The sequence below is a fragment of the Rhinopithecus roxellana genome, chromosome 19 (assembly GCF_007565055.1).
Source record: "Rhinopithecus roxellana isolate Shanxi Qingling chromosome 19, ASM756505v1, whole genome shotgun sequence".
NCBI classification, from domain to species: Eukaryota; Metazoa; Chordata; class Mammalia; order Primates; family Cercopithecidae; genus Rhinopithecus; species Rhinopithecus roxellana.
The window spans coordinates 1,622,689-1,636,004 of NC_044567.1; the positions used below are offsets into that span (position 1 = coordinate 1,622,689).

Here is a 13,316-nt window from a genome sequence, read left to right on the forward strand (position 1 = left end):
TGTACATGGTGTGTGTGTGTGTGTGTGTGTGTGTGTGTGTGTGTGTGTGTGCATGAGAGAGAGAGAGAGAGAGAGAGAGACAGAGACAGAGACAGAGACAGAGAAAGAGCAAGAAAGAAAGAGAAACCATGGGTGGGGAGGGAGAAACCAGATTCTCTGGATTCTCTGACTTCCCTTGTAATTACTCTGGCAACATCCACTGGAGAACTGAATACCCCAGTTCAGCTCATCTGCCGACATGCAAACATTTCCAATTTTCCTTTGGATAAGACCTCTCAGCTATTCATTCCAAGTCCTTGGACTGACCTGGCCATTCTTATCAACTGTTTGTTCTGGCCAAAAATCCTTGGAGTCATCTGTGACTCCTGTCTTCCCCTCATACCCTCCATATAATCCATCAGCAAATGTTGTCATTTCTACCTACAAATAAATCCTGAACTCTCCTTTAGATATTAGTATTAAAACAATGACAAATTTCATAAATCTGGTAATTGTATCACAGTTATGTCAGTGAACATCCTTGAACTGAGAAGATACATATTGAAGTCATCCTGAATGAAGAGTCATAATATTGGCAACTTGTTCTCACATGGTTCAAAAATGATGATGATGATAGTGATGATGATGATGACGATGATGGTCGTGGTGATGATGGTGTTGATAGCAGTGGTGATGATGATGGTGGTGATGGTGATGATGGTGGTGGTGATGTCAATGGCAGTGGTGATGGTCATAGTGATGATGATGATGGTATTTGTGATGGTGTTGATGATAATGGTGGTGGTGGCGATGACCAGGATGATGATGATGTTAAGGAAAACGAGAGGGAGGAAGACAGAGAGATAAAGAGAAGCAAATATGTTACAATGTTAACAACTAGCAAGGGCATCTGGGTGTTCATTGTACCATTCTTGCAAGTATTCCATTGGTTTGAAATTGTTCAAAATAACAAGTTAAGAAAAATAAACACTGAAGAAAGTCTTTCTCACATCTTCCATCACTGACATCCCAGTCCATGTCCCATCTCCCTCCCATTGCCCAGGTAAAGCAATAGCTTCCACTTCCTAGGCCACCTCCCCTCCAATACCTTTGCCCCTCCAGAATCTAGTCTCGGTCGGGTGCAGTGGCTCACACCTTTAATCCCAGCATTTTAGGGGGCTGAGACGGGAGGATCACTTGAGGTCAGGAGTTCAAGACCAGTCTGGTCGACATGGTAAAACCCTGTCTCTACTAAAAATACAAAAATGAGCCAGGCGTGGTGGCATGAGCCTGTAATTCCAGCTACTTGAGAGTCTGAGGCAGGAGAATTGCTTGAACCCGGGAGGCAGAGGTTGCAGTGAACAGAGATCACACCACTGCACACTCCAGCTTGGGTGACAGAGCGAGACTCCATCTCAAAAAATAAATAAATAAATAACAGAATCTAGTCTCAAGATGGTGGCCAGAATGATTATAAAAACCACATGTCAGATCATATCTCTACTCTGCTATACGCTCTACAAGAACTCCCATGACATCCAGAATGAAACTCAAGATGTAGTGTGACTACAGCACCCCATCTCTGACTTCGAGCCCTTAACATGTCCCTATCCTGGCTCTCTCTACTCCAGCCACTCTCGTCTCATTTTCATACCAAGCAGGATTTCACTTCTGCCCTAAACACCCTTTCTCCAGATGGTCACACATGGCTCAGTCATTTGGGTCTCGGCTTCAGTGGTCCTTCCTCAAATCAGGTTACTTCCTCTCACTTCTCATCGCTTCCTGCTTTCTTTTCTTGCTCTCCTTCTCTTCAAAGCCTTATTGCCTGATTTCAAGTGTATGTCTGTGGGTTTATTTTCTGCCCCCTCTAGCTGAATGTAAACACCATGAGACTAGGGACTTTGTGTTGTTCACTATATTGCTGATGCTTGACATCCAATAAAGGACCAAAATCACTTTTGAATGAAAGAAGGAATCAATGAATCTGGAGTCCCATCTTGCCATCCTGCTCCTCTGGCTCTCAAGGTGCTGCTAACGAACCGTGCTCCTCACACCTCCTCCTCTGTTGGTTTGTCACTGTAGACCCCCAAAAGCCTCCTCTCCAAGCCCCTTTGGAGGGTCCAACCTTGCCCCATTCCCATGCCATTAGAACAACTCAGTCATTTGCCACCTCCACAGCAGGGACCCCTACCCGCTCCCACACATCTTCTACCCCACCAGGGACACAGTCCATATGTTTAATGGAAAAAAAAAAAATTCCTCCTGCTCAGAGCAGCCTTCCCCACTAGAACACAGAGTTCCAGTTCCTTCCTGGCTATTGTCCTAAATCTTTAATCACTCCTGTCTGTTTACAGAAAAGCCACAACCAATCTTTCCAAAGGAATTGATCACTGTGCCCTTCTACAAACCTTTAGTCTCTTACGCATCCCTGTTCTCCAGGGAAAACCCCAGTTTTCCATCCTCCAGGAGTACCCTCCACCCTCCTCCTCACCCATTCAATCTTACCTGCCCTTCAAGCACTCGGGGATGCTCGCCCGACCACACAACCTCCCCTGAGCGTTCTGAGCATGTGGCCTATAATTCTGGAGGTGCATCTAGAGGGTCAATTATCTTCTTGTATTGTCTCAACTTCCTGCGCCTGGATTTAAGCTCCTGAGGCCAGGACTGTGTCTAATCCACCTTCCAGCTCCTGTAGGCCCTAACCAAGTGTTCAGCACACAGTCGGTGTGTCACATCTAGCTATGGATGCCTCGATGCCGTCTCCTCCTCCATCTTGGGTTTCTCAAATAGCCTTTACTCTGTAGGCAATGGACATTAAGCCTCTGAGGAAAAGACCACTAAAGGCCACTCAGATGGAGGCCAGGCTCTCCCTCCTGGTGAGAGCTCCCACGCTCCACATCCCTGGGGGCCAGGGGCATATGGCTGCTCTCCCACGTGTCCTGCTGCTCAGGGCTGCCCTTGCCCAGTACCCTTTTGCTCTTGTCACTGCACCTCGCTCTATTGCTTCCTTCGTTTTGCCAACTCATGGAGGTAATTGCCAATTCTAACCCTGTCCTCCATGCTCTGGCTTTCCCTCTCACCGGCACCTCATTTTGGGAACAGCCTGGCCATATTCTAAACCCTCTGGCTCCCTGGGCGTGGTGGTGAGTGATTAGTGAGCCAGCTCAGGGGCTCTCCTTTCTCCCCCGGCTACGTGGGGAGAGCAGGCTCTATCTGTCCCGACTCGGGCTTCCTCCTTGGTGGGAGGGGCAGGGGATGGGGTCCTCTCTGGCCAAGCCTGTGCAGCAACCAGGCAGGACGAAGCCCTAAGAGTGGGACATGCTGGGCATAGCTGGTCCCATCATCACAAGGGCAGCCCCTCTGCCTTCTGGACAGCTTTGCTTCTGGGCACACCCGTCCTTAAGGCAATCCTATGCTGGGAAAAGCCACTTATCTCCCAGGATAAGAACACAAGTGCTTAGCACTCACTTTCTGAATGGCATAAAATGAGGAATTAACGCTTCCTCTCAGGACAAGCCTGGCAATGAGAACAGAATGGTGATTTGGCCATAAGTTTCACCTGGGCTCTGACCCTGAGTCACAGAATCCCAAGAGAAGTGCAGCCAGTGAGAGAGTGAGCCCTGAGTATTGAGCTGCCTAGGTCAGACCCCACACCCTGACATCGACAAATCGTGCACCTGCGGCCAGGCTGCCCATCACTCCATGTCGCTGTAGCTTCCTATCTACTGGGAGGGGGACAGTGCCCACACGAGGACTATGACAAGGAAGGCTCCTAGCCCAGGGCCTGGACACTCAGCCCTCAACAAATCCCAGCTACTGTTTCTATGATGACATGCGAAAAGTAGGACCTTGGAAGTTGCTAGGCCAGCCTTCCTCTCAAGCTGGAAATGCCCAAGTTGCTCCCCTCCTCTGCTTCAAATCATCACAGAGTGATCAGCTTGTTGCATGGCAAGGTGGCCTGACCTGGAGCAGAGGGGCTCACAACAGGAGAATGCCTGCCCTTGTGCTGAGCAAAAGTGGCCTCCTCTGGTGTCCTCCCCACGGCCCTAGATAAATGCACTGCAGCAAATGAGAAGTGTAGACAAACACTCCAGCCATGAAAACAGCTGGCATGCCACCACCTTGGATCTGGATTCCAGGTTGTTTCAATGCAGCCTGAAGACATAGCTGTTTCCAGAGCTCTCAGCTTGCTCTGTTCATTCATCCTAAACCCCCATGACTCTCTCATATGACCTACTGTTCCCCGTGGGACTTACTGGGACTTCTGACCCAAATGTGGGGTTTGCATCATGCTAGTCACTTTGTAAGTATTTACTGGACAGCCTGAGTATGCCAGGCTCTGAGCCAGGGATTGGAGATTGTCAGGTGAGGTATGCTGATACCAGACACACCTTAGAGGAACCAGACAGCCCAGAGGAGGTTAAGTCAATCTTCACAACAACACAAGTAGGAGAGTTTATACCCAGTTTACAGACCAGGAAAACTGAGGCATGGAAGCTTAAGTAAAATGATTAAGCCCTACTTTCAGCTAGTGAAGGCAGAGTGGGGTTCCAAACTGGGCCAACAGTCCTAGTCAGCCCCCTCCACTGTGTCTCTGCAAGGACAGAGGAGCCCAGGGTGCCACCAAGGACCTGCAGAGAAACGCCCCCAGGCAGGGAGCCAGGGAAGTGAGAGCCACGTGGGGGCCTGGGAGATAAGGAAGAGCAGGCTAGGTTGTGGGAAAGTGAATGAAAAGAGAACATTCCAGACCAAGCAAAGAGCAGAGCACGGCTGGGGAGCTGTAGAAGACAAAGAGTGCATCCTCATAAGGCCCCAAATGTGCTTGAGTAGGCAGAGTGGACATGGAAGGAGTGGCAGAGTTTCTGATGGCAGAGCCAAAAAAGAACCTGTTCCCAGAATCCCCCAAAACTGTGGGAAGGAGGGTGCCTGGTAGTGGAATGCAGGAGATGGGCTGAGGAGGAGGTAAGGGGAGCTGACGGAGAGGCAGCAGGTGTAGATAAGTGTTTTGCAAAGCTCGGCTGTCGGGGAGAGAAGAGACGGGGAGAGTGTGAAACAGAGGGTGGGCTCATCCTATGTGAGGGTAAAGAGGCTGAACACATCCCCAGGCTGGGGAGCAGAGCTGCTACAGAAGGGTGCAGGAGGGGAAAGGTGGAAGTCCAGGGAGCAAGGTTCTGTGGACCAGGAACAGATGGGGTCCCAGGCACAGAAGAGAAGGTGAGCTTTGACCAGCAGAGGGGGTCTTGTTAAATGGAAAACGGGGCCGGGTACGGTAGCTCATGCTTGTAATCCCAGCACTTTGGGAGGTTGAAGCGGGTAGATCACCTGAGGTCAGAAGTTTGAGACCAGCCTGGCCAGCACGGTGAAACTCTGTCTCTGCTAAAAATACAAAAAAAAAAAAAAAAAAAAAAAAAAATTAGCCAGGCGTGGTGGTGGGCGCCTGTAATTCCAGCTACTCGGGAGGCTGAGGCAGGAGAACCACTTGAAGCTAGCAGGCAGAGGTTACAGTGAGCTGAGATGGCGCCACTGAACTCCAGCCTGGGTGACAAGAGTAAAACTCCGTCTCAAAATAAAAAAGTAAATAAATAAAATGGAACTTGGGGTATTTGTGTCCTGCAAGACATGTTGAATCCCGAGTCTGTCATCATCTGAGGATAGGCTGACCATCCCTTCCAGGGATGTGTCACTTGTAACTTTAATAATCATGCTTTCAACCTCATCACCTAAGTGATAGAAAACAGTCACCGAGAAGGTCAGGGCTGAGGAGAACCAAAGTCTGCCCGGGTCCCTCTCTTTCTGCACCCCTCCCCTCCATACCCTTCTCTACCAGCTCTGTTCCTCCAGCATGGGCATGTTTTCATGTTTACCCCCACCCTTCACCCCTCACATAGGATAAGCCTACCCTCCATTTCACAGCCTCCCCGCCTCTTCTCTCCCCGACAGCTAAGCTTTGCAAAACAGTTGTCTACACCTGCTACCTCTCCATTTGCACCTTGGAGACCCTGGGCCCCACTGCAACATGATTCATTCATCAGCCCTCATGAGCCCTGGTTCAACCAGGTATAAAATCCGAATCAAGCAATACCTTGGCTCGAGTCTCAGGAAAAGAAAGAGGGGAATGGGACCTGACATTGACAGGGCACCTCCTGGGCTCACAGATCTGTGTTTGCCATCCATTCCCCTATGGGATCCCAGAGAGGGACGTGTCTCTAGTCGCATTCCACATGGAAGGAAATGTCACATGGAAGATGCCTGGGACTTTCAGAGAGGGGCCGACAAACTAGAGCCCACAGGCCAAACCCTGCCCATTACCTGCTACTGTAAATGACATTTTATGGAAACATGTCCAAATTTTAAGGAAACACACATCCATTCATTTACTTATCATCTATGGCTGCTCTTGTGCTTCAACGGCAGAACTGGATAGTTGCCACAGGGATCTTATGGCCTGCAAAGCCTAAAATATTGACGATCCAGCCCTTTCCAGAAAACGTTTGCCAACTCCTATTTAAGAGCCCTGGACTAAGGTCCAGGCTGCCCAAACCAAGGGGCAATTTGGTCTTTGGTTTGTCTTATTGTGAAACGTACAAGCTCTTTCTGCATCATCTTGCCCCCTCTATAGGAGGGTGTCTTCCTGTGGAAAGAGAAGTCAGAGAAAGTCATAGAAAGTTCTCTCATTAACCTGTGGTGTTCACTACTTGGCAATCAGAAAACAGAAATCAGATCATCACACTTAAATAAACTCCTTGCCAAGCACGCCAGCTCACTGCCTGTCATCCCAGCACTTTGGGAGGCTGAGGCGGGCAGATCACGAGTTCAGGAGTTCGAGACCAGCCTGATCAACATGGTGAAAGCCCGTCTCTAGTAAAAACACAAAAATTAGCCAGGTGTGGTGGTGCGCACCTGTAATCCCAGCTACACAGGAGACTGAGGCAGGAGAATCTCCTAAACCCAGGAGGTGGAGGCTGCAGTGAGCCAAGATTGCACCACCACACTCCAGCCTGGATGGCAGAGCAAGACTCTGTCTCTAAAAACATAAAAACTTACAAAATAAAAATAAATAGGTAAACTTAATTTTAACAATCAGTGCTTGACAGCCGCATGTAGCTAGGAACCAATACACTGGACAGTGAAGACTTAAAATTGTCTTGCTCTTGTGTCAGATGCGCTTTGATTGCTTTATATCTATATTTATGTCACCTCACACTTAAGTGACCCCAGTGTGTCTGTTTCCTCACAGGCCAATCATAATTCTGGCCAGCTAATCTCACCATCTCCATAGAGCTCCAAAACCTTATGAGGCTATCATCTCAGACTCCTCTAGAACAACAGTTCTGTTTCTTTTGGGGATGACTGAGAAAAGAGAAGTCCTACTTCCTACGAGAAGCTGAGACTCACCAGAAGTTTCCCAGCTCAGCTGCACGGCCCAGGTTTTCTGGCTTCATGGGTGGCCCTAAACCTGTCCCTGGGAACAGGGACTCTCTGGTCTGCCTGGGCTTCCAACGCACCCACGCTTTCCTAGCAGGGTGTAAAGAACTGGGAAAGCACCCTGGACGATAGTCTTCAGAGCCCAGCCATGGAAGCCACCCAGTTCCTGGCTGCACTGACCCATGGAGTTCTAGGTCAGCCCCAGACAGGAGGAGAGGAGCCATGGGGCTTGGTAAGAAGCCTGGTCAGGCCGGGCGCGGTGGTTCACACCTATAATCCCAGCACTTTGGGAGTCCAAGGCAGGTGGATCACGAGGTCAAGAGATTGAGACCATCCCGGTTAACATAGTGAAACCCTGTCTCTACTAAAAATGCAAAAATTAGCCGGGTGTGGTGGCGGGTGCCTGTAGTCCCAGCTACTTGGGAGGCTGAGGCAGGAGAATCACTTGAACCTGGGAGGCAGAGGTTGCAGTGAACTGAGATTGCACCACTGCACTCCAACCTGGGTGACAGAGTAAGACTCCATTAAAAAAAAAAAAAAAAAAAAAAAAAAAAAAAAAAAAAAAAAACCTGGGCACTAGATTCCAGGAACTTCCGGCTCAACCAGCTGGCTGTTGATTAGCCTATGCACTAAGGGATGGACACCATACTTACTTTACAGAAAGGGCTACTACATGGGGTGCAGTCTTGAAGGGAGCTCTTCAGTATGCAGCTGCATAACCAGTGCCTGTGCTTGGATCCTATGCCCATCCAAGTCAAGGACTATATGTCATCCTTCATTCATTCCCTGAACAAATAGCTCTTGAGCAACTAGGATCTTCCAAGTGATGTTTTTGGTCCTAGGATACCACGATGATAGGAAGAGAAAACCCTTGTGTATCTGGGGCTTAAATTCTGATGGGGACAGATAACAAACACATGAACCGACAAATGTATAATGTTAGATGATGTAAGTGCTCTGAGAAAAGTAAAGCCAGAGATAGTAACAGAGGAGAAAGTTAGGAAAGGCCTCTCCAGAACAGTGCTGTTTGAGTAAGATTCCACAAAACAAATACCTAGTGCTAGAAAATTTGACGCTACAGGAACAGAGAGGGGAACGTATCTCAATGCAAGAATACAAACGGCATGAAAAGAAACAGTGTGTCTGGAGAAGACTAGTGTGTCTGGAGCCTGGGAGGGACGCAGAAGGTAGTAGGGGTTGAGGTCAGAGAGGGATGGGGGGATGGGAGCCAGGGCATGCAGGGCTGTGGCAGAGTGCTCTTCTGCCACCTGTTCAGCCTTCATTCTGTGTCTCCATGAAGCTTAGAGAGTCATGACCCTTGGCTCCCTTTGTCTGCCATTAATGGATATGGCTTTGACAACAGGCAGGATGACTGGCTGTTCTTTTATACAACTCGCAGTGGTATGTAGATGGGCATGAATATTTATTGTCTCCAAATGATGTCACTCTTGATAAAGTGAATCTGGATATCAACATTCTGTAACCTCAGCACATGATCTCATTACTACCGCCAGGAATGGGTACCCCACTCTCCCCAGATGTCCCAGGACAGGCTCTTTAGGAGGGGTGAGGTAAGGCAAACATGCTAAGTCTCTCCTACTTCCCATCTATGAAAAGCGAGCCCACAGCAAGCCTCTAAGGTGCTGAACTCAGGGAACTGCAATGCTCGGTATGGTGCATCTCTTCATGACTCCACTTGATCCCTTAAGCAATCTTTTTATTTCTACTTGTGCCTGCTTTTGCCCAGGGGTCTCCATTCAAAGCTCCATACTGACCCCCTCCCTCTCTCAGATGAGCCTGAGTCTTCCACTCCCTTCGGCCCCACCTGTTGAGGAGAGGACTGGTTACAACAGCCACACTCACTCTGCCTAGCCAGTCTCCATCTTGCAGATCTTGATGTGAACCTACATTCAATAATCTTCAAAGAATCTCTTCCTTATTTGACGGCTTTCCTCCAGTTCCCTCAAAACTTTAAGAGCTCAGTTCGCAAAGTTGTCTGGACAGGAGAACCACGTGGGAAGTTTGTTTTTGTTTGTTTCTTTTTTAATATCAATGCCAGGTCCTACTATAGACCAAGTAAATCAGAATCTTTGGGATGGGGGCAGGCATTGGTATTTTCAGAATTCCCCACACAACTCCAATGTGTGACCAGGGCTGAGAATCACTGAGTTAAAAGAGGTCTTCTTCAACTTTATCATGTGTACAAATCTTCTGAGGATCTTGAATGCAGCTTCAGATTCAGTAGGTATGGGGAAGAGCCCAAGATTCTGCATTTCTAACAAGTTCCAATGGAATGCAGCTGCTGCTGGTCCATGGACCACACTTTGAGTAGCAAGGGTCTGCAGACAGCCAGATTTGAGGGGTAAGGGATGAAAGCAGGGTTCATTGGTTTTCTACATTCCAACCAAGTGTTCCGTATATGGCAATCTTTAAAGCTGAAAAGGGGCTTCCTGGAAGAGTTGGGGTAAAAGGCTCTTATAGAAGGGGACAGGATTTTTCTGCTAATGTGGGATTAGAAATTTTCACATCTAAGAAATGTTACAGGATCCATTCGCTATTATGCATAAAGTGCCTAGCAGAGTACCCAATACATAGTAAGTTCTCAATCTGTGGTACTTGTGCTATTATTGTTTTCATTATTACTGCAGGACTCTCAACCCACATCCCAAACCAATCAAGCATGTGCTTTCTATGTCCAAAACCCTGACCAAGCCCCACAAATTACTTTCATCCCCAGAGGATGTGCCTCAGACAGCAGGCCAACCACAGGAAGGCTTGAGTCCAGGGACCTTCATCCCAGACACAACCCCATGGACCCTGCCTGGTCTAAGGACACCAATGCACTGCCTTTGGTTCTTTCATTCATTTGATTCATCTTCCATGAGCTGTGGATGTGCCTCCATAGCCTGATCATGGCTAACAGTCAGTATTTGCTATGTATGGGGACCTGTCTTCAGTGCTTTACTTGGTTTAACTCATTATACAATTAAAACAACTCTGACCTACAGGTACGATTGGCTTCAACAGCAGACAAAGAAACTTGGAAAGACAAAGAATCTTGCCCAATATCACATACACAGTAAGAGATAGGGCCAAAAGGCAAACTGAGGAAGAGACTTAAATGCTCAAGCTTTCCCTGTGCTTCTCAAATTCTAATTGCTAAGCAATTTCACCAAACTACAGGTTCTCATTCAGCAGGAGAGGTAGAGTCTGGGATTCTGCATTTCCTACAAGCTCTCAGGTGATGCTGATGTGGCTGACCCACCAAAACCATCTTGAGTATCAAAGCTACTCATATGCTCTGATGTCTACTGGTGTTGCTGGATATCTTCCTTAATAGCCCCCTAAAAACTTACTACCATACTCCTACAACTGATGGTTTGTTGATTTGATGAGTGTCAAAATTATGGTAAATTTCCACTTTGAACACTTACGCAAAGTTCTGTTCAACTTCTGCTCAAACTGCAATATTTTGTGGCAAAGGATATCAACTGTTTGGAAAAGCATTGTGTCCATTTTAATCTGTAGAAGCTGCAGCTTGTGATGAAATTGCTTTTAAATTTAAGCATCACAACTGAGAATGCTTTCTGGGCCAGGATACTATTCCCATCTCCAAGCGCAAAGTGAAGAGTTCCAATTTGAGAAATACAGGAGGAGAATTTCTTGAAACATAGAAGTGAATCATGTAACTGGAAGCTTTCCTTCTCAGCTCACTAGAAGAGACGAGGTATATAGAAACCAGAAGAAATGACAAATCTTCCTGCTCCGTGAAGGGTATTTAAGGGCAAATCCAGACTGTCCACCTAATCAGTCTGGATTCAGCAGTGGGGAACTAGCTCGCTTAAGAATGAGACAAAGAAAACCCAAACAGAGAGAGGGGAAGATAAACAACCAGGGGTGCTTTTGATGCCAGAGTGACCTGAAGTTTCAGAGTCACAACAAGGTTCTGGTGGACACTGACTTCAAAGGATGAATCCTTGGAAAAATCAAAATACACTACTCCAAGGTGGTGATAATACCAGAGTTGGCTTCAACAGTGATCAGTGACAAAAAGGATTAGCTACAACGGTGTCTCTATGCAACTCCCATAGCCCAGTGACGCTCAAACTTAGTTCCACATTAGAATCACCTGGGAAGTGTTAGCCACCAGCCCCCACCCACCTCCATTCTCAGACCACACTTCCACATCAATTCAATCAGTCTCTGGGGGTGGGGCCGGGGCATCCTTAATTTTTAAAGATCCCCACTTGATTCCAATGTGCAGCCAAGTTTGAGAACCACTGGCTTAGGTTTTCAGTGTCTTCACTCATAAAATGAAGGAATCCTTCAGAACCAGTGATTCTCACCACTAGACACATATTAGAATCACCTTGGGGAGATTGTTTTAAATACTAATGTGATGCCAACACCATCCCTAGAAATTCTGGTGATTCTGTGGAGCCCAGGCATCAGCATTTTTAAGACCTCCTCAGGTGATTCTAGATGACCACTGGTCCAGATGTTTTTGCCAAGATTCCTTCTATTGCTTATGTTTTAAGGATCTATGGTGTTAAAGCTGAAAATGCATCTTAGACATTTTGTAAATGTGGAGTCCCCATCTTTACCTTTACAGCCGGGATTTTTAACTTTGGATGAATCTATTAATTCCCTTAAATCATATACAAACTGTTGGACGAATATAAATATGTATATATATTTGTATTTCTCAGGAGGGAGTGTCATCCCCTTTTATTAGGCTCTCAGAAGATTTAAGAATGCTATTTTAAAAGCAAATATTAGGTTTCTGACTTAATAAATTTAAGAAAAATAAAGAATGAATGGAAAATAAATTTGATCTCATCAGCACCTTTGCTATAGTTTGGATTTGGTCACACCCACTGCCACCCAGTGGTTATATATCCTTATTGCAGGCTTAGTTCAGATCACATTGCCCATCCTCTGAAAACTACAGAGTAATAGATGTGAAGATTTCAGATCCAAGTAGCAAAGTAAAAGCTTTCTCTGGGACTAGGATTAGTACCAGTAAGAGGCTATCTGGAAACACTCACTACAAGAGATGACTTCCCAAGCTGTACTTGTAAGGAGACCGTCCACTCAGATATTTTGGATTCATACCCTTAACTGGGTAAGGATATTATGGTTTCCTAGTTCTTACTATTGTTAACTATTTGCCTTGGCTTGAATCTTGTTTTTCTCTCTTACTAATCATGCAACCTTGGGAAAGTTACTTAGCCGTTCCATTCCTCACACAAAATGGGGATAATATAAGTATTTCTAAGATTGCTGTGGAGAATAAATAAGAAAATATATGTAAAAGGCTCAGCATGACTCTTGGCACAGAACAAGATTCCAATAAATATTTAGGTTATATTACTGTTATTACTGATTTTTTAATTATTACTAACATCTCAGTGACCTTGTTCAAGTTACTAAATTTCCTTGAGCTTCATATATTAACCCGTATGACAAGGAAAATAAGCCCTGCCATTTTCTTCACAGTTATAGCAATGATAAGTACAAAAAGTAGAAGGCATATTGTTATTTTATGGCAACTCATCATACATCCAGGGAATCTACAGAGCACAGGAAAAGGACACGCAAAAATACAGATGTTAATTCTCATCCTCAGGAAGGAGCTCTTTGAGATCCCAGTAGTTGAGCAGGTTCTACAGTGGGGTACAGTAATTTATTGTCACATATCTAGCATCCTACTCAGCCTAAAGTTTCCCACCACATGGGTGAATGGATGGCCATACCCTACTATGGATGCTGCAAGCTCCTTTATACCAGCCACTCACTAGGTCACACGTGCCTGAAATTGTCAGTTCTCATCTAGCCCAGATACTGACCGGCAACAGCCTTGCCCATTCCAAACTCACCCCAGGGAGAGAGTCCCAAAAATCTTTTGCAAG

The 13,316-nt window shown here is 46.5% G+C and overlaps 1 protein-coding gene across 3 annotated transcripts in view; it reads right to left on the reverse strand.

Annotated features, from left to right (window-relative positions):
* SHISA6 (shisa family member 6) overlaps positions 1 to 13,316 on the reverse strand; it is a 329,458-nt gene that overhangs the window by 294,034 nt on the left and 22,108 nt on the right. The gene's annotated exons all lie outside the window — the stretch shown is intronic.